The sequence below is a fragment of the Sorex fumeus genome, unplaced genomic scaffold (genome assembly GCF_029834395.1).
Source record: "Sorex fumeus unplaced genomic scaffold, SorFum_2.1 ptg000044l, whole genome shotgun sequence".
NCBI lineage: Eukaryota > Metazoa > Chordata > Mammalia > Eulipotyphla > Soricidae > Sorex > Sorex fumeus.
In genome coordinates, this window is record NW_026606101.1 from 34,301,230 (window position 1) to 34,327,567 (window position 26,338).

The 26,338-nt window shown below is 38.8% G+C and overlaps 1 protein-coding gene and 1 pseudogene across 2 annotated transcripts in view; both read left to right on the forward strand.

Annotated features, from left to right (window-relative positions):
• The window catches only part of MACROD2 (mono-ADP ribosylhydrolase 2), a 2,391,823-nt gene that overhangs the window by 2,055,229 nt on the left and 310,256 nt on the right, over positions 1-26,338 (forward strand). The gene's annotated exons all lie outside the window — the stretch shown is intronic.
• LOC130030924 (uncharacterized) lies at positions 2,231-2,407 on the forward strand (annotated as a pseudogene).

The window sequence follows — 26,338 nt, forward strand, 5'->3', positions numbered from 1 at the left end:
AAAAACAGATACTTTCCTGACCAATCCATTTTAAAGTCCATCACTCCTTAGCCTTTAGTTTAAAGATCAGTATTTGCGTCAGTGCTTAGGAACGTCCTGGTTTTTAGGGTAGTCCTGGGTCTTGTGAGAGACATTTGGTTATCTGGTCTGACCACCCCCCACACCTTCTTGTGACTTGAAACTCGGGGCACCTGTAGCTGAATTCCTTGCTTAGGGGCAGAAAAACCAGTTATTTTGCAATGCGGGTTCCTGTTAAGCTAAGCTAAATTAATTCTGGTGATGGTCCATTTTGGGCCTGTCCCTCACATTCCTCCCTTTCTCTGCTTCATACTGAGGAATCTTCCTCAGTGGGCTGTAAAATCTGATACTGTTGTTTTAGAACCAGTAGCTGGACAATGTTAATTTGGTCCCTAACAGCTCACAAAGTGGTTGAGGACCGAGGGACCAACAGTCACCAAGAGCAAGAGGATGACAACTAGTCCGCCTGGAAGCAGGATGGCGGTGGCCTGAGTGGGCTGACCGGGCATGGGGGTTGCTGTGAAGCCCTCTCTACAGAAGTGTCAGCAGCGATGTTGTCGGACAGCAGCTCCGGCCACTCACTGTTTTCTGGGGGACTGCGGGTGTCTTCTGCCGGGTCCAGCCAGCTCATGGCATGCAGACTGGCCCAGCTCGGCAGCCCGCTTCCTCGCTGCCTCTGGCTCCTGGAGCTCGGGCTGCTGATGTGCACCTTTGCACGGCCTGCCAAACATTCTTCTGCTCGGACCGAGCCAGCAGAGATGAGCACGAGACCCTACCCCTCCAGACCACCTGTATAGGGTGAAGCTTGAGCTGGACTGGTGCCTCAACCAAGACTTCCATCAGGAGGTGTTCCTGGGGAAGGACGTGGATGGATTTGAGGAGGATGCAGAGCTGCGCAAGAGCAGCGGGAGCTGATGGTCATCTTCTCCAAGGTGGATGTCAACACAGACAGGAGGGTTGCTAGCCAAGGAGACTGATTAAATCGGGACTCATACCAGCTTTCCCGGGCTTCTCTTTCTCTTTGGCACTGCTCAAGGCCCTCCTGGAGCTTAGCTGTGGAGTCGCAGACCACCTCTGTGTGATCGGCATAGAGAAGCAGCATTCTTCTAACACCACACATAAATCCCCATTCTTCATTGCCTTGGGAGGGGGCCTTCCCTGTTTACCTGCCTACATCCTATTCCCCCCTAGAGATTTCACCACCTTAAATCTTTAAAGGGAAAATGGTCAGTGACCCATTTTCTGAAGCTGCTTCATGCTGACAGAGGGGTGCAGACCCTGCCTGTGCAAGGGGGAAGTCTCAGGCTACCTTAGTTTATAATGGGCCCCAGGCAATGAATTGGTTGGGTTCCTGAAGTTATCTGAAAGAAAAGATCACTTCACTTATACTGAGGGATATCACTTTGAAATGGTTAGACCCTGGAGGAGTAGAAAGTCCTGTTTCACCCAGTAGGAACAGAGTTGTTAGCTGTCTTAAAGAAAAAGTTAAAGCAAAAGAAAGCAAAGCAACATTGGCCAATTCACAGACTGGGGGAAAGCAAGTAATTCTGCACTTTGAGCTGAGGTTTCCCCTAGTAAAGATCAGACTAGTGACAGCATGTACAACATTGAGTTCCTTTATAAGTCAGGCTGTTTACCTATAGTCAGTAGACCAAGTTTTATCTAAAATTCCCAAAGGTAATACCTTTTAGATCAAGATTAAAATACATTTATTCAATCACCCCTGTAGAATTAGAATCTGATTCTTACAAAAAGCAAGTTACAGAAACATGGGTTTCTCTCCACCTTCAGTTTAAAACTTTGCCAGATAGCTTAACAAACCTGGCTTGTCCTTTTGCATAAACACAGCCAGATTAGAGAACTCTCTGCTTGGGATATCCCATTATTTACTGCAAAGTCCTGGGGGTCGGATAAAGACAGGAGACACACCAATAATGGCATTAATCTTATCTGGCATATCAGAGTTACCCAAGCCTGGCCATTGATTTGCTCGAGCGGGCCCAGTAACGTCTCCAATTTGACACTTGTTACTGTGTTTGGCATATTGAATATATGACATATATTGAATACGTCACGAGTAACTTGCCAGGCTTTGCTGTGTGGGCAAGATAATTTCGGTAGTTTGCCGGACTCTCCGAGAGGGGTGGAAGAATCAAAACCGGCTGGCCAGGCTGGATGCGTGCAAGGCAAACACCCTACTGCTGTGCTATTGCTCACTTCTTAGCCTTTTTGCTAAGATCAAGTGTAGTGTCTGTTTAATATCTGTTTATCTGTTTAATATAAGTTTATTAAACTTATCAGTTTAATATCTGATTAGGAAATTTATATTTTAATTTTTGGACCTCACCCAGTGGTGCTTAGGACTTACTCCTGGCTCTTCACTCAGAGATGATTCCTGGTTGGATATGGGGTACCATATGGATACCTTTGATTGATCCCAGGTTGGCCACATGTAAAGCAAGTACCCTTCCTGCTGTACTTTCCAACCCCAGGAAATCAATAATTTTTATGAGAACAAATAAATAAACACTTTCACGGTACTAAAATGTTTTAATGTCTATGTCATTATAACCTTATCTATTTCTCATATCCATATATAGAAAACTTTAAAAAAATTGTTTCTTTCTTGAAAAATTAACTTCCTCTGTTGACCAGAGTTTGTTCTGAAGAGTGAATATTATCACATGTCATATCCAACACAAGTTAAACCTGTTCACCTTAAAAAATGGTGATTGCATCTAGGCCTTTTTTTTAAATTCAAACAATAACATGATTGAGATATTCTTTCTCAGTAGTAGAAATAAGATTTTTTGTTACTTTGCTATGAATATATAGTATTGTCATTTTTGAAAGAGGCAAAAAAAATCAATACTTGATGTTGGAGCCTGACCAGAGTCATAAGGAAGTTCTGGGAATGATGCCTTGCAAACAAGGCTGTGTCATAGCTGCAAACAGCTAGGAACTCTGAGTGAACTAGGTTGGGGTCAGCATGTTCCAACACAGCCGTCTTTTGTTATAGATTAACTGTGCTATTATTGTAGCACTGTAGCACTGTACTCCCCGTTGTTCATTGATTTGCTGCAGCGGGCCCAGTAACGTCTCCATTGTGAGACTTGTTACTGTTCTTGGGCACGGGTAGCTTGTCAGGCTTTGCCCTGCGGTCAGATACTCTCATTAGCTTGCCAGGCTCTCTGAGAGGGGCAGAGGAATCAAACTCTGGCCTGCCATGTGCAAGGCAACCAACCTACTCGCTGTGCTATTGCTTCAACAACATGATTGTATGAAAGTTAAATGAATATCTTAGTGGGCTATTGTGTAGAGCTTGCATAGATTTTGATGTGGGATATATGGGAAGTGGGATGTAAAGATTTACATAGTCGTGGGGCTAGAGCAATATTACAGCAGGTAAGGCATTTGCCTTGCATGCAGCCGACCCAGGTTCGATTCCCAGCATCCCATATAGTCCCCCAAGCACGGCCAGGAGTAATTCCTGATTGCAACGCCAGGAGTAACGCCTGTGCATCTCCAAGTATGACCGCCCCGCAAAAAAAAAGCAAAAAATAAAAAAGATTTACAAGGTGGTCTGATTTACTTCATCAGGAACTTTGTTCGTCATTAAGCTACAAAATAATATGGACTTTAAGGTGTTTTGATCTTATGTATTTCGATCTTATGTACTCTGATGGTTGCTAGATGTTTTGTTTTTGGTTTTTTTTTTTTTTTTGATCATCAACCCAATAGAAAGGGGCTGCAAATGCCAGTCAGTGCTAAACGGCCTGATGAGCTTTAGCCTTCTGTTTTCAAACATTTCTCATACCTTGCTTATCTCTGCGACCCCTGATTGATTACTCAGTTGACAACCAACAACTTAGTTGTTAAAACTGTATGCTAAACTTTTCAAGGCTATAAATAATTTATAGTTTTAAAGGAAAATACATCATTTTTAATATTTTGAAAACTTGTTAAAATTATTTTTATTGAAGAGAAAGAATAGGAATGCTTATCTTTAATCCTCTTTCCAAATATCCTAATACTATCCTTGGGAACTATCCACTTGACAAATAGTGTTATTCTTCAAGTATAACTTTCTAAGACAGAAAACTCTAGCATTGGAAACACCACATAAAAAACAATATATTTCGGAATGTATCTTCTTGATCCAGAAATTGTCCTCTAATATTCATTCTGAAAGGCTGCAAATGAGAAAGGGAAAATGTTAGACAAATTTGGGGAATCACAGACCATTTTATCTAGATAGCAAGGTTCCTTTATATTTTCTGTATGTGAGAGTTTTTTTTTCCTTTTCCTTTTTTTTTCACTGTGTGTGTGTCTAACACGATGTGGAAACAACACATTGTATCAGTGTATATGTATTTTATTCCCATACCTTCCAGTCTACTATTAAGATGAAATCAGATCACATCTCCATGAATTCTCATGGTCCTGGAACCTAAGCATAATTTTTAAATGAAAAATTGTTTGGTTTTTAATCTATGGATATAAAGATGTTTAACATTTGCATTAGATTTTCATAGTTTAAAAAACAAACAAAAAAACTCTGCAAAATACAGCCTCTTCAGCATAATACTTAAACTTTGTTGATCTCCAAGGTGGAACATATTTTCTCCCGTGTACCCAAGGTCATTTTACACTTTTAAGCAAATACAGAGTGTGTACTAAAGCTTTGTGAAGTCATGATCTGTTCCTCTTTATGAGAAACAGTAAAACTTACTAATACTAAAAAGTATTCCTCTCAACAAGAATGATTTCCGAAGAATGAATTCAAATCAGCTTAGATACAGATGCTTTAGTACTTTCAACATATAAATTCTATTTCATTTTTAGTTCTTATATAACATTTTATAGTAGAAGGAATCTTTAAAACTACCTAACTACAGTGTTTCAATATTTCTTAGTTGTTCTGGAGATCATGTGAGAAAAAGTCTTATGAATTTATTCAACTGTTCCATTAAAGAAAAAATGATCTGTTAACATCAATACAAAAAAACCCTCTTTTTTGGCTGTGATTTCTTTTTGGTAATAATAGGCGAGTTGCAGATAATCACAACTAACTCCCACATACATAAGTCACAGAAACGCATACATGGAATTCTATTTCATTGTGCACAGTCCAATACAGATTTCACTAACATTACCAACTTCTCAATGAAAGGGTATGCCAATGAAGGCAGAAAATGTGTTCATTGGTGCAATATCCAGTTGCAATTTATGGTTCCCCATTGAATGAACAACCTTTGTTTCTTGGATGAAATGAACTCTAATGTAATTTATTGCATTAAACTATAGCTGTTTCACTGATAAGGTCATTTCACTTTGTTGGACTCTCTTGTATAGTTTTGTCCTAATTCTTAGGGAGCTCATCTCATTTCAGAAAAAGCTCTTTTTCATATTATTCGCAGAATTCACATTAAGCCCTTACAACATGCAGAGTCAACCTTAAGTATGGAGGATAAACTATTGGATTAAGTGATGGCATATAGAGATTCTGGCATATACAGAGAATGATTCTAAATTAACATAGAGGAGTGATGTATGTGTATTTCAGAAAAAAAAGCAGAAAACCTGCTCATTAGCATTTTATATGTAACATGATCCGGTGGGAAAATGTTTACTCTGTTTCTAAGCACCAGTCAAACAGAATTGATCAGATGTGTTGATGTATTGGGCATTATGGATACACAATTTTATTTCACATTAACCTTTACTAAAATCACCTGGAAGTCTTCTTCAAACAAAACTGTTGAACTTTTTCACCACCCTCCAGAGTTTGTGATTTAATAGTTATGAGATGGAGCTCAGGACTTCTGACAAGCTATCAATTGATAATAATATTACTGTTTGAGTACTAGAAGTTGGAAACTGCTAAAGAGTAAAAAGAACATGACTAACTAAACTATAACACAACTAACTAAACATAATTAAAAGAACATAACTAACTAAACTATAACATAACTAACTAAACAAACATAACTAAAAGTCACTTTAAAATATGTCTTAGCTTCTGTGAGAGTTGAAGTGTAAAAGCATGTTCAATCCACTGCACCAACATGCTCAAATTCCTGAGTGTCTTCCTGTCCCTACATGCTTAGGTGTCACTCCTTTCCCACCTTCACCTTTTCAAAATGTTCCTGGTCTTTGTTCAGGGAGCCAGTTGAGACATTCCCTTGTGCTCAGACAATAGCAATGAAGTTCTATCTTTCCCTTTTACTAAGACAGAAACTGTGATAAACACAGCTTGAGCATTATTTTGCTTCCATGTCAGTTTCTATTCTCATTGAATCAAAGAACTTGGAGGATCTATAACATAAGTACCTTATAAATAAGATTTGGATGTTCTTTACCACAAATAAAGAGTTCATTTAAAACTTAAAGATAACACATAACAACTGACTGAGTTAAAGCACTGTCAATGATGTTATTCTTCCCATTTTCACTTATTAACTTTTATTTTTTACCTTTTACTCAGGTCTTCTAGTCCTGAGTCTCTATTTTGAAAATCTTAAGTGATTGAGTGAGGTACCCCTGGGAAATTAGCTAGTTTTTAATCTTGCACTCAACAATGTCTTTAAGAATATATGTGTTCAATTTGCTTGGTAAATAAAAGTTCTTCAAGAATTCACCTTGCTCTTGTTTCTCATAAGTCAATAAGACTTCCCAGCACTCTACCAGTTACATTGACTCATGCTGAATTACTGCTTGAGAAATTAAATAAAAGAGCATATAGCAGAAGAGAAACCTAACAAATCTCATATGTATGGAAGGAATGATCAGAGAACACATGATTTTACTCTCTGTCAAGTCACTGTTAACAGGCAGATAAAATCACAGGTTCTTGGTCAAATATAGAATAGACGGTAGCATGAAGAAACTGTCTTTGCTGTAACCCCATTATTCCCTTGTCAGGATCTTTGACCTCAGTCAGTGTATTAGTGTTATTGTTCCTTGGTAGTAATTGGAACTAATTAAACCAACAATCTTACCTCAGTACCATTGGATGCAAATTATCAGCCCCAACACAAACTCTGTCTATGAAGATGCACTTAGATGGCAGAGTGAAAATGCAGAGTAACGAGAGATGCCATCTGCATTTCCTACTACATAGCTCAATTAGTTGATTGATTTGTAACACTTTAAAAAACATTTTCAAGGCAAAGCAAATTAGGAGAGTGTTTTATAATGTATTCAGTTTAATTAAAACTGCACTAAGTGGAGTACTTTACTTCTTGGTTTCAGGGGGAAAAATCATAAGGAAATCTCATGGCATATTGATTTTTAACCCCCCCCCCCCCGCACCCAAGCAAGAAAAAAAATAACATTGTTGAATGTTGCACTATCAAGAGCTTCACAAGTGAATCTCTTTTAAGAGGCTTTCTATAATTAGAAAGTCAAAGATTGGGTATCAAATGAATTAAAGATACCAGCAGGAGTTGGGGGGGGGGGGACAATGGGAAAGTTGGTAATACACTTTGAATTTGAATAACCAACAACACCTGCTCCTTGTTTCACACACACAGACACACAGACACACAGACACACACACACCAACATGCTTTTGAAAGAAAATGCATGCCATAGAAACAGGCTGGGGGGGGGGGGGGGTTGGTGCGAAGGAAAGTGGGGAAGTGGGGACATTGGTAGTGGGAAATGTACAATGGTGGAGGAATGTGTTTTGGAACATTGGATGATTGAAACTAGAGCATGAACAGCATTTTAACTGTGTATCTCATGGTGATAGAAAAAATAAAGGTTGGTCTTTACTAATAAAGTGGAGGTGTAAACAACCTGCTATGGGAATTTTTCAAGTCTGGAGAATTTGGGGTATTAATCCAACTCCTTCCTACATTTTAGATTGTCTCTACCAGACTGAATTCTCTGCATTCATGCTGTCTGTCACATTACCAAATGCAAGAAGGTTTCCAAATTGTTAGTCATTTGATTAAACTCTCAAATTATTGGAGACATTTGCATGGGTAATTATGATTTATTTAAAAACACTTTGTTTGCATTGCTCTTGTCTCAGTTTCTTCAAAGCCAATTACTGAGAAATTGATTGGATTGGTTTGATTTTTTAAGTCATTTGGAACTTGAGAACACATCCCTTTGCATAATTTTTTGGAAAGTAAAACCAAAACAAAACAATGAACGAAACACCCTGTGGAAATCTGTAAAATTTGCATCTTCAGAACTCCTGTAGCATGCCACCATGCTTCACATTTGTATTAGAAACATATTTGAAGTTATTTTTCAGGAGGACAGTTCAGAGTATACCACTTGTGAATCAATTGTATCTAATCATTATCATTTGGATAAATCAGTAATACAGAAAGGCGGACTATTTTCTGATTTTGTTGAACTTTAATTCCTGCTTAGAAGATACTCGCAGGAAGATGGCAATAATGCTGTCCAATATCAAAGGAAAAAATCCTTTTCTTATCAGGAATATCTTCTCTTGCTCATATTAAATTCTGCTTTTCCTTTAGTAATATCTCCATAATGAAAATCTAATTTCTTATGTCTGTCCTTTCCAACCTGCAGCACAAAGTTTCTCACAAATGATGCCTTGCTCTTGTTCATAGTCTTTTGCAAGAGCTGCCATGAATTAAAACAATTAACACTAGTTACTTAGGATGGGCAGTTGTTTAAAATATATTGTGGGTAAATACTTCTTGTGTTATAATATCTTAAGGTTGATATTATGCATAAATTGCCAATAGCTTATCTCTAAGTGCCTGCATTTAAAAAGACATTATTGAATAACCCCCTTATGTGATTCTATTTTGTGAGAGGAGAGGATGAGAGTTGGATCACACCAAACATTGCTCAGAATCTACTCCTGGTTCTGTGCTCAGTAGTCATTCGAGGTGGTGCTCAGGGAACCATCTTTTGTTTCAAGGATAGAACCAGCGTTGATTCCTGAAAGGTGCTAGACAAAGCACTTTAACCTCTGTACTACTTCTCATGCCCATGATTCTATTTTTAAAAAGACTTGATGGTTGCCCTACCTTTCAAAGCAGGCTAAAAGATGCCTCTGAGGGAATTCAGTAATTCCAGAAAGGATGTTTTCATTAAGCATATAATGAACCCAAGCGAAAAAGAAGAAAACCAATATAGTATTTCCGATTTTAAATATTACTAATGGGACTGAAAGTAAAAATAATTGCTACTTAATTACAGAAATGTGTACTCCGATGCACCAATGTCTGATAGAGTTTAATGACATTGGACACCGAAAATGCTCTGTAGCTGCTGGGAACATTTGACAATAATTTACATGTTTAATTGACTTGCTCTGAAAGCCTCATTGTGCAATTACATGTTCACTTAGGTGCTCAAATAGATACTGAAAATACCTATGTTTCACTTGTACCTATTGCCCAAATTGCTGTTACAAAATTTTTTTAAGTGTTTCCATTTACTTATATGTAGGCTCTACATATGATTGCACTTTACTGTGTGCTTAAAATGCCTCTGCCCTCAGGTTTGATGGCTCAGGGTCCTGTTGCAATATAGACTATTTATGGAACAATATTGCCCTCTGGCAGCGAGGCAGCCAGTGGTTTTAATAACTGTTTTATGTCATTTTGACAGCTTTTAAACTAGTCACACCCAGCAGTTTAGGCCAGAAGGGAAACATCAGTGATGCCTGCAGGAGTTTTATATTACAAAACCTCTATGTGCACTTATATTGGGAAAACGCTACAATTCTTGCTTTAGAGCAAAGCTATCTTCCCCACCAGGCAGGCTGAATTTCTGCTATGTGAAGCTTAGAAAAGTGCAAATAATGACGATAATATTGAGCTCACAATACAAACAGAGAACTGAACCTTTCTCCCTGAGAGAGATTCATGAGCTGGAGCTCCCCAAGGTTCAGCCTAGTAAGCTGGTCACAAAGCTGCTTCCTTACTGTGTGTTCAAATGCTCGTCATATCAAAAAAGGATCACAAGGTCAGATCTGATCCATGGGATTAAATCATCTTGAGGAGTGTCTGAGCTTCATAAATATGATCCAGAGCTGCTCATAGCAGCTACAGAAGCCAAAGATTTGGCAGCAGCTGCCAATTCCTGGAGGGTAGCTCAGCTGCTTCTCAGCCACTTACTCAAAGTGAATGTCTCAAAAGAGCCAGGTGGGCTTTACCAGCTGGGGATGGAATTATAGGGTGTGGGGCTCTGCTATGTTTAGAAGTGCAGCTTCGGCAAACAGCTGAGAAAGGCAGAGCTCTGTAACTGCCTGTCTTTCCAGTCCAGTAGTTATTGCTGAAAGCATTTCAGAATGGCAGAAGGCTACCCTTAATACTGGAATTGGAACCCAAGGATTTTTGAGAAAACTCCAGGCATCTCTCCTGACTCCCTCCTTACTCCTTTGTGGAATAGGTCCTTAATCTCCTGGAGAGGGTTCTCCTGAGAGGGAAAATAGGTAACAGTAGCAATGCATGTTTTGCCACAAGCAGGCAGAAACCAAATGCCTGGAAGTACTCTGTACACTGATTTTCAGCTAATATTTCCTCAATGGACTTGGATACGAGCCACTTTTCAAAGTGTAGCTCAATTATACAAAAATAAAAAAATCTGAGAGTTAAATTAAAGTATTAAAAAAATAAAATGCTAACAAGAAAATAAACATTGCTAGATACATAAGTAAATTTAAAGGTCTTCTAAAAAAAATTCCAACTTGCTACATCTATAGATTCCAATAAAAGGACTGATAATATTTAAAGTCATTAAATATTGTTACATTAAACTTTTAATTTTTATGATTTTTTCTATTAAAAAATTAACTAACTTCTTGATATTCAAACACAACTGCCATGCAAAATAAATATTTTTAGCTAAATAAAAGTTAAATGTATTACTTTGCGCAAGAAATATATAATAGCTCTTATTATGTGTTCAGTTGAGGGTAATAAAAGGTCAGTTGGTTTATTTTAACTGATTTAGGAATATGTTACACATACATCCAATATTACAGTTAAAAATCCACAACGTCTGCAGCATCACTGAACATGAAGGCAGATAAAGAGAGGATTGCACGGTACTGAAATTTTGTGTCTAAGCACAGGCATTCTAGAAAAAGTGCTACCACAACCTACAGCCTCCTCCTGGTCATTCAATCACTAACCCTTTCAAGCTATTTCCCTCCTTCCAAGCAAGCTATGCCCCAAACTATTTCAAAACAAAATAATAATGCTAAGCCACACTTACTTACTTGTCCTATTAAGTGACATCACAGGGAAGTTTGCAATTATCATTCCAGAGCCCTCCTCAAAATTCTCTAATTTTACACATTTCACTACACAAAGTTTTCTCTTTTAGGTATGAATTGAAGATCTAGCTACACTTTTCTTTTAATAATTTTTATGGTTTTAAACTTTTCTTTATGGTTTCCTTTTGTGCACAGTTTGGGGAATATATAAGATATGTGAATTTAATGGAATAAGAGCCTCAGCTATTTCTAGATCTAACCAATAATGATAATAATGGTTATAATATAAATTATAAAAAACCAATGCTGAGATTCATTACTATTTAAAATATATATGGCATTATTATTGTTCACAACTTATATCCTTTAATAATTATAAATCCTTTTGATGAAAAGATCATTTCCATTTTATTCAGGTGAAAAATAGGAACAGGAGAGGTTATGTTGATTATCCAAGGATAGAGCTAATAAGAGCTTAAACTCATATCTATTCAGAATTCTGTTTTTCATTTTCTCCCACAAATATTGTTTTAATTTTCTTGTGTAACATTTATTACTCCAGATTAAAAGAAAAATGAGTGATCTATGTAGATGACATTTATTGACCATGATTCTTTAACTTCCTGGTACGCAGCCATGAGACTTTGAAGGTCCTCCCACTAAAGAAACAGATGGCCATTTGACCTGCTTTGGCAACAGAGTAAGGCAGAGGTGACAATATGCTGCTTGCTCTTTGTTCAGAACTCATTAGCCTTTGTCCTTCTGCACTTTGTCATGACTAGAAGATTAGGTCCAATTAGAATGATATCCCAGGAGTCTGAGGGACATATGTGACTGAACTGCTCTAGTTCACCTGCTGCTAAATTCAAACAATCCAGAGATGCATAAACATTAATAAACAACTGTTGCAATATTAGTTATGAATTTTTAAAAATATAAACAAATATTAGATACCTGCTATAGCAGTGTTCCCAAAAGTGTCTGTGGAAAGGGTGTTGGAGGGGAGTAGATTGATCCAAGGGATAGTCGTGATCTCAGGTGCAATGAGGGGCAAGGTGACACTGAATATTTATTTTTCTGGAAAGTAGGCAGAAAGCCAAATAAATGTTAGAAACTCTTCTCTAGATGACCTACTTTATGTGGTATTTATTGACTGATTCAGTACAGATGCATGCACATTAGCTGATTTAATATGAATGTCTTATACACAGACAGCCATTTGGTGCAAAAACATGAATTCTAATCAAGGTAAAGAGAATTTTTTTTTCTATTAGAAAATCATGACAATTCTACTTGTTTTTTCTTTTCCCCCACTATATGCCAATAAGTATTTTAAGATAGTTTAACTGTAAAACAAGCTCTGGCTTTGGTCTTTTTAGGTTTTGATGAATTTTACCTGATGACTAATACTTAAAGGGACCCTCTTTGTATTGATGACAAATATCAAAAAGTGATATTTCTGTGGCCCCCTGCCTCCCTAATACAGTCCTAATCTCAGCTGCAGGACTACTAGAATTGATTTTAAATTTAAACCAGAGCAGCAGTGATAAGGAAGAATGAAGTGAGAATTAACTGCAACATCAAAGTCTGCCATCAAGTGGTATCATGCCATTTTGTAAGTCACCAGTCAGAGTCTATCTGCATAAGGAAAAGAAAGTGCACATAATGTACGTTTATAGTCACATTTCACAAGGCATCTGAATGTGAATTGTGAAAGAATTATGAAAGAATTCTTTGTATCTTTGGCTTGTGATATACTGACTGTCCTACTTGGTGCTTGAATTGAGTATTTGTGATCAGCATCACAACATTCTTAGACTATGACTCGGTATAAAAAATGGCATAATTTTGACAGAAATGAGATCCAAATAATGTTTCATAAAACAAACAACATATTTTAATATTCTCTTTTACATGTTAATCCCCCTGAGAAAACTGGATTTAACATATACAAGCTGATGTATTAAAAGTCTATGTACTTTTACAATGAATAGATTAATTTTAAGTATTATTTTCTCATAATTTATAAATAAAAAGTACATACCATTGTAGTTGGAAATCTGTGAAATATGCCCTACTTCTCTAATACCAAAATAAGAATATTTTAGAATTGGGGAGGATAATTGGGGAGGATAAATTATTGCCGGAGAGCCCGGCAAGCTACCGAGAGTATTCGATATGCCAGACACAGTAACAACAGTCTCCAATGGAGACGTTACTGTGCCCGCTCGAGCAAATCGACGATCAACGGGAGGGACTTTACTTTTACTTACTTTAAGGAAATCTGTGAAATATGCCCTACTTTTCTATTACCAAAATAAGAATATTTTAAATTTGGGGAGGATAAATTACTATTAAAATTTGTATAATTTCTATGATTTATTAAAGAGTGGCATTTATCAATCAGAGCACTTCAGAGTTTAGAAAGGTTTAGGCAATTTTGACCTCGGTGATTCCTCAGAAACAGTGTAAAAGTGGTCAAACATTTGAGACAAGGTACTATTAGCCTTTCACATAAAGAAATAATTGAAAGAAGAAAATAATAAATATTTAAATAATTAAGAGAAGTCTGAATGTTTCATAGGTGTCATTTGTCATTTTTGCATCGTTCAACTTGTAACCCAACCCAATTAAATAAGACAGTTCTTATGCTCCATTTTAAAGTTACTCTATATTTTCTGTTTGTTACTATTTTATGTGCAATTAAGATGAACAGGCTCTGAGGGGTAGTATGGTGGGTAAGGCACTTGCTTTGCACTCAGTCAATCCTTAGCACCACATATGGTCTTTTGATAATGCCAGGAGTGATCCCAGAGCACAGAGTCAGGAACAAACCCTGAACACTGCCAGGTGTGACCCAGAGCAAACAAAAAATTTAAAAACCAAGATGTACAATAAAAACATGGAAGCGTTAGCAAATCCTAATCTATTTTTTGGATGTCACAAAGAATATGTTTTGTGCTCATCTGTTTGATGCCATCCTGAAATATATATTTCTCATCAGGAATATTAAATAAGCATCTTAAAATTAAGAATTCTTAAAAGAGTATTAAGAATTCTTAATAGGAATCTTAAAAAATACTTTTTTTCCCCTTGGGAAGCAGGAGGTTGACCACATCTGACTGTGCTCAGGGCTTGTTCCTGGCTCTGTGCTCAGGGATATTTCTGTTGATACTGAGGATCAAGCCAGTTCTAGGAAGACAAATCCCTGAGTAGGGGGCAAGGCAAAGCCTTCAACCCTGTAATATCTCTCATGTTCCTTCCAAAATTTCTCTCCTTCCACCAAATATGTTTTACTTTAGTCTTCCCCAATATTAACCAAAATATTATTACTGACATCATTTATTTAGGTAGAAGACTTAGGATCAACTTTAATTTCCCTTATTTATTCACGTGCCACTTCTTTTCCTGTTTTGGTTTGGTATGGTGTCATACCTGGAAATGCTCAGATATTACTCCTGACTCTGTGCTCAGGAATTAATCCTAAAAGTTCTCAGAGAACCATAGGAGATGCTGCATATCAGACAAGGTTTGACTGCTGTATGGTGAGCACCCCGCTGGCTGTACCTCACTCCGGCTCAACACACTATTTCTGACATTTGTGTCAATGTACTTAACTCTATCTTTAAAATAAATCTAGCCACATGATACCCCCAACTTTCTTGTTGCCATAACTCAGACGCTGAACTGTTCGTCCATTCTCTTGATTTACTACTACCGTTAGTTTTCACTTCTAACACATTCCCCAGAGTTTTTAATACACAAATTATTATATCAGTACTTGGCAGAAATCCTTCATGATTTCCTAGTACCTTCAGAATAAAACTTGAATTCCTCCTCTCAGTCTACAATTGCCTTTAAAATTTAGCTTCTTTTTAATCTCTCCAATATTTTCTTCTCACTCTCTGCCCTACTCACTCAACTCATGGACTGGCATTCATATCTCAATATCTCATGGTTGTTCTCCATTCAAAGACTTTTTGTTTTATATTGTCTCCACCTGAATATCTGCAGGATTTTTACTTGTGTGTTCTCTTGCTTCTTTGATTTCTAAATTACTTCTCAAAGAAATATCCTCTACTTACAGTCTCAGAGCTGTTTGGCACTATTATAGTGATGTGAGAAGATGCTGTCATTGACTACATCGACGAAAAATATGATCGATTGGTTCAGCACCTCCATGACTGCTCGAGGAATGCTGAGAGTGGGAAAGCCACAAAAAGATGCCAGTCTTCGGAAACTCTCAAGTTCATTCGCCAACGTGGTTTGGAGCGAGCTTCAGGCAACCAAAAACTAATGTCGAAGCGTTCAAAGCTGTGAAGAGAACTGATAAAGAAAAGCAGAGAAGAGAGAAGAGCAGTAATGTTGGCCGATGTGGCAGAAGCTGGGAAAAGTATTCACCAACGCCCACCTGTCCTTCGCCAACTACAAGACCAAGATGACTGCCCTCCAATGTCCTGATGGATCTATCACATCTTCCAGAAGGGCAATGGAGAAGATTATCCATGACTTCTACTCGGATCTCTTCGATAGCCATGTCCACCTGCCCACATACCCAATTCCACAGGGTGGGTATGTCATTCCCAACATTCTCCCTTTCGAAATCAGACATGCCATTTCATCAGTAAAGAAGTGAACAGCACCCAGCCCAGACAAGGCTAGACCTGAACACCTGAAGAATCTGCTGCCAGTACTCATCAATACACTGGCTCAGTTCTTCACATATTACCTCTCTGAATGCAAGGTCCCAGTGGCAAACCAGCAGGACCATTCTGTTGTACAAGAAGGGAGACATCTATGACATTGGAAACTATTGCCCAATCTGCCTGTTGTCCGTCGTCTACAAGTTGTTCACTCGAGTCATACTGAATAGAATAGGCAGAACACTAGATGAAGTACAACCCTGTGAGCAAGCTGGGTTCCGAAAAGGATTCAGCACGATCAACCTTATCCACATGGTGACCAAGCTTATTGAGGTTTTGTGAGAGTTCAAGATGCTGCTCTGTCTAACATTCATCGATTCAAAAAAGGTCTTTGATTCTGTTGAGACTGAAGTGGTCATCGAAGCCCTAGCCAAACAGGGCGTTCAAAACTTAGTACAAATGCTGGCTGAGTTCAACAGTGAGTGTGGAAATGTCGGACTGTAGCTGAATCTCACCAAGACAATGTTCATGAAAAATGAACTAGTCCCTAATGTTCCATTTGCTCGCAAAAGAACAAACATCTCCGAATGCAAAAGCTATGTGTATCTGGGTCAAGAACTCAATATGAGGAGTGACTTTGCACCAGAACTGCTCAGGAGAAAGAGAGCAACGTGGAGCTCAGTCAAGAGTGTTGAAGAAGTTGTGAAGAGTTTAAGAACTTCCGACTCTGGGGACATCTTTTTCAATCCTACTGTTCTTCCTGCACTAACATATGCCTCAGAGACCTGGGCCTTACAAAAACAGGACGAGAACACTATTCGGGTATCCAAAAGAGGAAACGAAAGAGCTATGCTTAGAATATCATTACATTTCACTCAAGTGAGAGAAGGAATCTGGAGTTCCAACCTCCATCAACGATCAAGAATCAGGAATGCTGTCTTGTTTGCCAAGGCATCAAAAAACAGATGGGCCAGACAAAAACTGGATACGATTTAGAGATGACCACTGGAGTAGAGCTGCTACTACTGTATTCCATGGGATATCAAAAGATCACGTGGCCACTCACTTACAAGATGGTCAGACTTCTTCATCAAAACCCTGAACAAACGGTTTGAGGCTCTTTGTGTTCCTGGAGTGAGCAGACACCATTGGGCTCACTCGACATGCGACAGGGAGAATGGGGACGTTACTGGCACCCGCTTGAGGAAATCAATGAATAACCGAATGACAAGTGACACAAGTAATAATCTCTCAAACAACACCCTAATCTCTCTCTCTTTCTCTCTCTCTCTCTCTCTCTCTCTCTCTCTCTCTCTCTCTCTCTCTCTCTCTCTCCTCTTACTCTCGACGTTCATTGCATGCCACCTGCCACACATTGATACCTACTTTGTTCTGTCTGGGAAGGAAAGTCTTTCAGTTGCTTGATTTTAATAATTATTACTCCTTGAAATGCAGATAAAAGAGTTCCTGCTGCCAGTTCAGAAACTGAGCTAAGGATTCTTTTCATCTTAATCAGATTTTAAAATTCAACTACCACTCTTTCAACTCACCTTGCCTTAAGCAACTTTCATGTGGGTCAATGGGACTTCCATGTAATGCTGACGAATCCCCTATTTACGGATGACATGTGCTATAATTTTCATTAAAAAAAATTCAAATATTCATTGTGGTAGCTTATCGTAGGGCTTTGTATATAAGATGAATTTGTTACACAGAAATAAAAGATACATGCAATACAATTACATAAAAAGGGTTATTTTTATTTTTCTGACGGCAGGTTCTTCAGGTGTTCAGGTCTGACCTTGTCTGGGCCGGGTGCTGTTTGCTTCTTTACTGACGAAATGGCGTGTCGGATTTCGGAAGGGAGAACGTTGGGAACGACATACCCATCCTGTGGAATTTGGTATGTCGGCAAGTGGACATGGCTATCGAAGAGATTTGAGTAGAAGTCATGGATAATCTTCTCCATTGCCGTTCTGGAGGATGTGATGGATCCATCAGGACGTCGGAGGGCAGTCATCTTGGTCTTATAGTTGGCGAAGGACAGGCGGGCGTTACGAATACTTTTCCCGGCTTCTGCCGCATCTACCAGTACTTCTGCTCTTCTCTCTTTGAGGTCTTCCTTGATCGCATCTCTGCACTGCTTTGCAAGCTCGGACGTTAGCTTGCGGTTGCCTGAGGCATGCGCCAAACCACGCTGGCGAATTAGCTCAAGAGTTTTCGAAGATAGGCGACTTTTTGTGGCTATCTCTCTCTTGGCTTTCCTCGCACATTCATGGAGGTGCTGAACTCATCAATACACTGGCTCGGCTCTTCACTCGCTACCTGTCTGAATGCAAGGTTCCATCTCAATGGAAAACCAGCAGGACCGTACTACTGTTCAAGAAGGGAGACATCCATGACATTGGCAACTATCGCCCGATCTGCCTATTGTCTGTCATCTACAAGTTGTTCACTCGAGTCATCCTGAATAGGATTGGCAGAACACTAGATGAAGGACAACCATGTGAGCAAGCAGGGTTCCGCAAAGGATTCAGCACCATCGACCATATCCACACGATAACCAAACTCATTGAGGTTTCTCGGGAGTTCAAGATGCCGCTCTGCTTAACGTTCATTGATTTAAAGAAGGCCTTTGATTCTGTTGAGACGGAAGCGGTCATTGAAGCCCTAGCCAATCAGGGCATACAAGCCCAATACATCAGGATCCTCCGTGAGCTGTATTGCGGATTCACTACCAGGATCTCACCATTCTACAAAGAAGTGATCGTTGATGTCAAGAGAGGGGTGCGGCAGGGTGATACCATTTCACCAAAACTCTTCAGTGCCACCCTCGAGAACATCATGCGACGACTGGAATGGGAAGGAATGGGAGTGAAGATAGATGGTCGGCAACTACACCACCTCCGCTTTGCTGATGACATTGTTTTAATAACACCAAACATCAGCCAAGCGGCACAAATGCTGGCCGACTTTGACCGTGAGTGTGGAAAGGTAGGACTACAGCTGAATCTTACGAAGACAATGTTTATGAGAAATAGCCTTGTTCCTGACGCCCCATTCGCTCTCAATGGAACGACCATCTCCGAATGCAACAGCTATGTGTACCTAGGTCGAGAGGTCAACATGACAAATGACCTGGCACCCGAGCTGCGCAGGAGGAAGAGAGCGGCTTGGAACGCCTTCAAGAACGTCGAAGAAATAGCTAAGAGGACGAAGAACCTCCGGCTCCGGGCACATCTCTTTGATTCCACTGTTCTTCCTGCATTAACATATGCCTCAGAGACCTGGGCCCTACGCAAACAAGATGAGAACGCCATTCAGGTCTCCCAAAGAAGAATAGAAAGAGCTATGCTTGGAATATCACGTTTCACTCAAATGAGAGAACGAATCCGGAGTTCTGACATCCGTCGACGATCAAGGATCAGGGACGCTGTCTCATTTGCCAAGGTGTCGAAAATCAGATGGGCTGGTCACGTAATGAGATTTAAAGACGACCGTTGGACTAGAGCTGTTACTGATTGGATTCCACGGGATGTCAAGAGACCGCGTGGCCGCCCACCTACCAGATGGTCAGACTTCTTTGTCAAGGTCATGAACGATCGGTTTGAGGCCCTCCATGTTCCCGGAGCGAAGAGATGCCATTGGGCTACACTAGCACGCGACAGGGACAAATGGAGACGTTACTGGCGCCCGCTCGAGCAAATCGACGACTAACGGGAAGTTAAGTGATTAAGTGATTTTTATTTTTCTATACCTACATCCTGTATTTAACCATCCTTCATATACTTCTATATAGCATATATATGTATATATATATAATATTTATCTTTCTTTTGTTTAAGAAAGTCAAATATGTGAGTCCTGGTAATGAAGAGAATTGAAGTTGCTCAAGAATATATATGTTCTTAAATTAATTTTATATTGTATTTTGCTCTGTGGGATTTTTGTTTGTTTGTTTGTTTTGGTTTTTGGGTCACACCCTGCATTTCTCAGGGGTTATTCCTAGCTCTGCATTCAGGAATCACTCCTGGCAGTGATTGGGGGACCATATGGGATGCCGGGCATCGAACCCAGGTCAGCCACATGCAAGACAAATGTCCTACCCTCTGTGCTATTGCTCTGGCCCCAAGAATATTTTTAAATATAAGACAAGATAAAAAATTGAAAAAGAATTAAAAATGATTTTCACAAGCAAGTGTTTTGGATTTGATACAAGAAATCTTCCCCCCAGCCAATGAAATGACTGTGTTCATTCTTTATTATTTAGATAACTTATGACAATAATAAAGATGATATCAAATCCATTATCACTTGAAAGACAGTGTAATAATTCCATTTGCTACATCACAAAGTAACCTATAATATGACTTAAAGATGATTCTTCAGGTTGGGAGATCTTTCTTTGTAATGCTTCTATCTCCAGATGAGTAATCCAGTGATGTTTACATAGAGCAGAAGGAATCCACCCACTAACAAAGACTAAGCCCCATTTCACACTTTTCAAGACTCAAATTTTGCCAGGTTTACTACTCTTACCCAGTCAAAACTCATTACATTTTTAGTCAGATTCGATGAAGGAATTCTCAGCATTTCATGAGAAGAGCCACATGAATTTTATGTACATTAATGACACTCTCCCAGTTTCCAAATATGAAAACTCATTTATTCTCTTTTGTATTGCCAAGGTTACAATATCCCTACTTTTTTGAGACAGCTAACATTTTATGTGCCCTCTTCTTCCTTTTGTCAAAACTTGCATAGCTCCTTTAGAAAACGTAACAGAACCCTTTTGGTATGCTATATTCTAACAATGAAGGTGGGAATTTATTCAGTCTACAATTGTATCTTATATGCAGTGTGCTTATGTCCAGATGTTATTCATGCCATATTTCTCTTATAATGAATGACAAAGAAGTCCCTGTTTTTATGTGGAATACCTGCTCTTTCATTCTGCTTTGTTTCTTTAATGTTTTCTAATGGACAAAGTCACCCTTTCCTTAAACTTTGTACATTGTGTTTAGCTTCATTCACTGCCACTGTCACTGTTCTCCCGTTGTTCATGGATTTGCTTGAGCGGGCCCAGTAACGTCTCGATTGTGAGACTTTGTTGTTACTGTGTTTGGCATATCGAATACATCACGGGGAGCTTGCCAGGCTCTGCCGTGCGGGTGAGATACTCTCAGTAGCTTGCCGGGCTCTCCGAGAGGGGCGGAGGAATCGAACTCGGGTCGGCCATGTTAGCTGCGAGCAAGGCAAAAGCTATACCCGCTCTGCTATCGCTCCAGCCCTTAGCTTCATTCAAATTTACAAATTTAATTCAAACACATTTCTATTAGCTTGATTTTCTCAATAGGAGCCTGGTTTTTCACTGGACTCCAATTGCTGTACATATGTGCACAGTATTTACACATATACCTGCCCACTTACATACTTACATGTATCTATGTATGCATGTGTATATATTGCTCTCAGGGGACTACTCTCAGGAAATTTTGCTAATTCTATTGACACTAATTGCAAAAGACATAGCCATTGCTAGGTATTTTATGGTTTGTGGTAGAACTGGAAGTTTTAGATTTAAATTGAATATCTGAAATGAACTATAGCCAACAAAGGAATTTTAATGTGGTTCTAGGTTTAATGATGAGTAAACTATTATTTTCAAATTCTTTAAGTTGCATATTTCAACACAATCTTATGCATTCTATTATGTAAACATTTCATTATTGGATTATTTGTCTCACATTTGTACTATTTACTCCAAAACAACATTTTAAAAAAATCTGCTTGTTTTTTCTGGACTTAAGAGATAGTCTAGTTAGTAGGTTATTTGTCTTCCAAGTGACAAAACTTAAAACCAGGTTTTATCCCTTGTACCACATGTGGTCTCGTATTCCCTTCCAAGATTGATCCCTGGGCACAGAGCCAGGAGTAAGCTCTGAGTACTGCTGAGTGTCCTGAGTGTGCCACCCCACAAAAATAAACAAGTAACAAATTTGAAAAAGCAATTCAAAGTTGTTTCTTCAAAGAAATTTATTATAAATTCCCCAATGGAAGCAAATTTTGAGACATAATCAGCAGAATTGACAACTGACGCAGTCGTGGGCAGGGTAAAAGGTTGATTAGATAATGGTGGAGAGATCTTAGAATATCACTGGACAGGATGCTGTTGTAGCTCCCGCAATGACAAAATATTAAGTTCATACTGTTGGAAACCATGATACCTCCATTCACAAAAACCTGCCATTTTTTTCCCTCAAGAAACTAGAAATAAATACAAGCCAATCCTTAACTTACTAGGAAGAAAATAACAAAGATCAGAGAAGAAATAACATAGAACACTGACAAGACAATAAAAAACCACCAATATAACTAAGGATTGTTTTTTTTTACAAGGTTAACATATTACACAGTGTTTAATGGGCCTCTGAGGAAACTTGGAGAAAGGATACAAGTAAATAAATACATGTATTGTTAAAAGAGGACACATTATAGCTGTCAGTGTTGGAGGTGAAAGAAGTGAGTCAGCAAAAGACGTATGTTTTCTAGGTGCTGCAAAATAATGAATACCATTGCAGTAACCTGACTCCTGGCTCTTTTGCTGTTTCAAGTGATGTAGGAAAAACAGAGCACACAGAAGGTACCCCTGAAAGTAGAGCGTGTCCCCTTTCTGCTCAAATCACTTCAGTCATCCATAAATTCTTAGGGTGGTCTAGGACCAGTAAAGTCAGCTACACCCACCAAAGACCTATGAAACTTAGTTTTAAGTCTCAGTAGCCTACAAGGCAAAATGTCTATAAGAACGTCTACCAGAATCGTTCTTTTTAAGGGAAAAAAAAGCCAGTCCTAATAAAATCTGTCTAGTTTTACCAGGATCATGATCTTTGACTGCAGAAAACAATTTCAGGAAAGATGAAATAGTGAAGTAAAATATTAGCAAAATAAAATGCAGAAGAAGAAAAAATATCTTAGTTTGAGATACAGGAGAAAAATTTATCTTGTTAGTCTTTAATGAGTGACTTTTGGTAGTGTTTTTCCCGATTTGGAAGAAAAGCCTTGGAATCTAGATCATCTTTTCTATAATAATAACATAATCTTTTGTAATTCCTGGAGGTTTTTCTTTTCTGAGCAGATCCAGCCTTCATTGTGGATGACCCAATGTTTTTTTTTATCTGGGTGGTGGCTCCATGCCTTTGGGCTACCTCAGGACTGGAGACTTGTAACTACTTTAAATCCCCTTTTGGAGAAAAGGAGGCATTTGTCTTGAGTTCAGCTTACCAGCATTCTATCCCTGAGCATTCCACCCCAATGTCATACTAACAGAAAGGGTTATAAATTCTATTATTAATAATTATGACAGACTCTGCCATGTGGGCAGGTTACATTCGGTAGCCTGCCAGTTTGTCCAAAGTAGGAATGGTTGCGGTCGCGTGCTTCCGGGAGCTGGGTTTTATAGTCTCTGAGTCTTGGCCGTTGATGGGATTACACGGCGCCAGGGGGCCAGGTGGTGGGTGTGACCCCCGCCTACTGGAATTTGGAGGATCTGGGTGGAGGATGCTCAGCCCAGATCCTAGTAGGCTTGGAGATCTCAGCCCCGGTACCCGCATGCCTTTGTTCCTCTGCTGGTACCTTCATGTGTGCGGAGAGTGGTCTCAGCATGATGGTGGCTAGTTCTGGAGGTCCTCGGCTGCCTGGGCGGGGAGGGAAACTCAACCCGCTCCCCTCCAAGGGGCCCCAGAAAGGACAGCCAGGCACGGGGGCAGGAGACTCTTTGGGGGTCACACCCACCAACTGGCCCTCTGGCGCCGAGTAATCCCATCAACGGCCAAGTCTTAGCTTATATCTACAATGTATTCTATATATAAACACACACATACACACACATACAGACACCCCCCCCCACACACACACACACACACATAGATCTGGTGTCTACATCTTGCTGTACTCAGGACTTACCTCTGACTCTGTGCTGGGATTCCTCCTGATAGTGTTCAGGGTATATGGTTTGGGGAAGTTAACTCAGGTAGTCTGTATACAAAGGAAGTGACTTACTTCTTATCCATTCTTTCTGACCCCAATAATGCTTTTTAAACTTATTTTCTAACATGAAAACCTTTGGCTTCTTTTCTTTCTGATTGTTGTGCCTAATTCTTTCAAAAGTACAGTGAATACTAGTGAAGCAAGTAAATATCCTCACATTGTGCCTGTATTCTGAGGGAAGGTTTTCTGTTTTGGGTTTTGTTTTGTTTTTTTCCTTTTTTGATATGATGTTGGCAGTGCGTTTATTGTATAACATCATTATTATCTTGATTTTTTCTATGCCTATATTATTTGGGCTACTCTGTACCTTTTAATGGGAGTGTTCATTCCATTGAGATTGAGAAACAAAATTGACATGAAAGTACTTGTTGCATTTTTTGAAGAATTTATTTGCATTTGTCATTTTCAGTTTTCTTTTTATATGAGGCCATTCTGTATTTCTAGCTGAGTCTATCTATATTCGATGAATGCCCTAAGCTCTTGTTTGTCTGAGAATATTTCTACCATCCTTTAAATATGAATGACACTTGGTTGAGATTCTTTTCATTCAATACTTGAAATATATAGTTCCATTCTTGCTTGCTTATAGGATTGTGAATCCTATGTTTATACCACTGTATATGAAGTTTTGCTTTTCTGATGCCATTATATGGAGTCTACTTGTCTTTGTTTTTTTGTCATTTAATTACAATGTGTCTTGGTGTTCTATTTTAATTTCCTTTGATTGACATTCTTTGGGTCTCCTAAATAAGTGCACCAGACTCTTCTTTTGGAATGTCTATGATTCTGTGGTTTTAGCTTCTGTAATTGTTTAAAATATCTCAAATTCTCCCCATTTTGGGTCTTTTTTACTACCTATTGTTTATTGATTTTTTTTTGCACCTTGTCTTTGAGGTCACTAATTCCATTTTCAGTTTCATTCATTTTGCTGCATCCATTCTGAGATTTTCTGTAGCATTCTTCAGATTTTAGATTTCTACTTGAATGAGTTCTTTCATATTTTTCATCAGTCTCTCTTTAAGTGTATTGATTCTGTTTAAAAAAAATTGGGATCATTAAACATTGAGAGATTTGGTGTTCAGAAGCCTACTTCAGTAATGTTACAAAGGTCTGAAGTAGTTGAAGATCTTCCTGAGTATTTTCTCCTGCCCATTGATGTAGCTGAGTTCTTTCAGTACTTCATTGTTCCTGGTACTATATTATCAGCTGGAGCGGTGCTCCAGACACTCACAACTCCAGGCCATTTTTCTACCATAGATAGGCACCTCAGCACCCTCCTAAAAAAAAAAAAACTACAGTCTATTAGTAGGTTATTAGCAGAATAAATATTCTATATCAAATTATCCTGAAACTCGGTGATTGAAAGCAGAAGGCATTTTATTCATTTTTTAATTTTTCAGATGGTTTAATCAGCTTTGCTTTAGGCCGTTAGCCCTGGAACTGGCTTTCAGCACACATCCTGATGGAAGGATGTAGTTCCATTTGGTGTGCCTATAGCATAGGTACTGATATTATAGTTATTCTATGAGGTTGAAATATTATATAAAATGACACTATAATGATCCAGATTAATAAATAGATGAAAATGGAGAAATAGTCCATTGATGCAATGATGGAGACAATAGAGAGTGACTTGTTCTGACAAGAGTGACTTGTCATCAATAGACATGTCATATGAAAAATAAGAAACAATAAAGATCTGGCTGTGAAAAAAGCCCACTAAATTAAAATTAACTATTGGTCCTGGTAACAAACTTCTGAAAATGGTATGAATTTTGGCTTTAAATTGAGCCAGTTCTGAGGAGCATTTCAAACTCCACACCTATAGTCCTGAAATCTGTTCCAGCAAGGATTGCTTGGGATCCCCAATTATGAGAAGAGTCCCCAGCATCCCTGTGTACGGGCAATAACTGTAAAAGATCTTTGGGCCATGTCAGCTACCCTGTCTCCAGACCTATATCTTAAGCGTTTTTTTGTACTCCTCATTCCACTCTACTGATAAGTGGAGTATCTTTGTAATTTATAGTTCTCCCACAAAGTCACATTGTAATTATATACAATTTGCTTAAATTCAAATGCAAAACCTTCCACTGACAGTCGGAAGTTACCATTTGTGAAGGCCAATCCTTGTATTTTTAAACTGGGACTCAAGAAAAAGGGGCTGCAGTTTCCTACAGTATTTCCATCTCATAGTAAATAAAACAGACTCAAATCAGACACCCAATGAAGAACTTTTGTTTTGGTCACGTCTACTAACTTTCCATTGGCCAAAACAAGTCTTGTTATTAAATGCAGTCAATGAGACATGGGGCAGAGGAGATACTTGAATCGGTAATTTGAACTGCAGCACTGTATTGCCTCCTGAAAACCAATGGTTAATAGTGACAGTGGCTCTTTGTATTACCAAAAT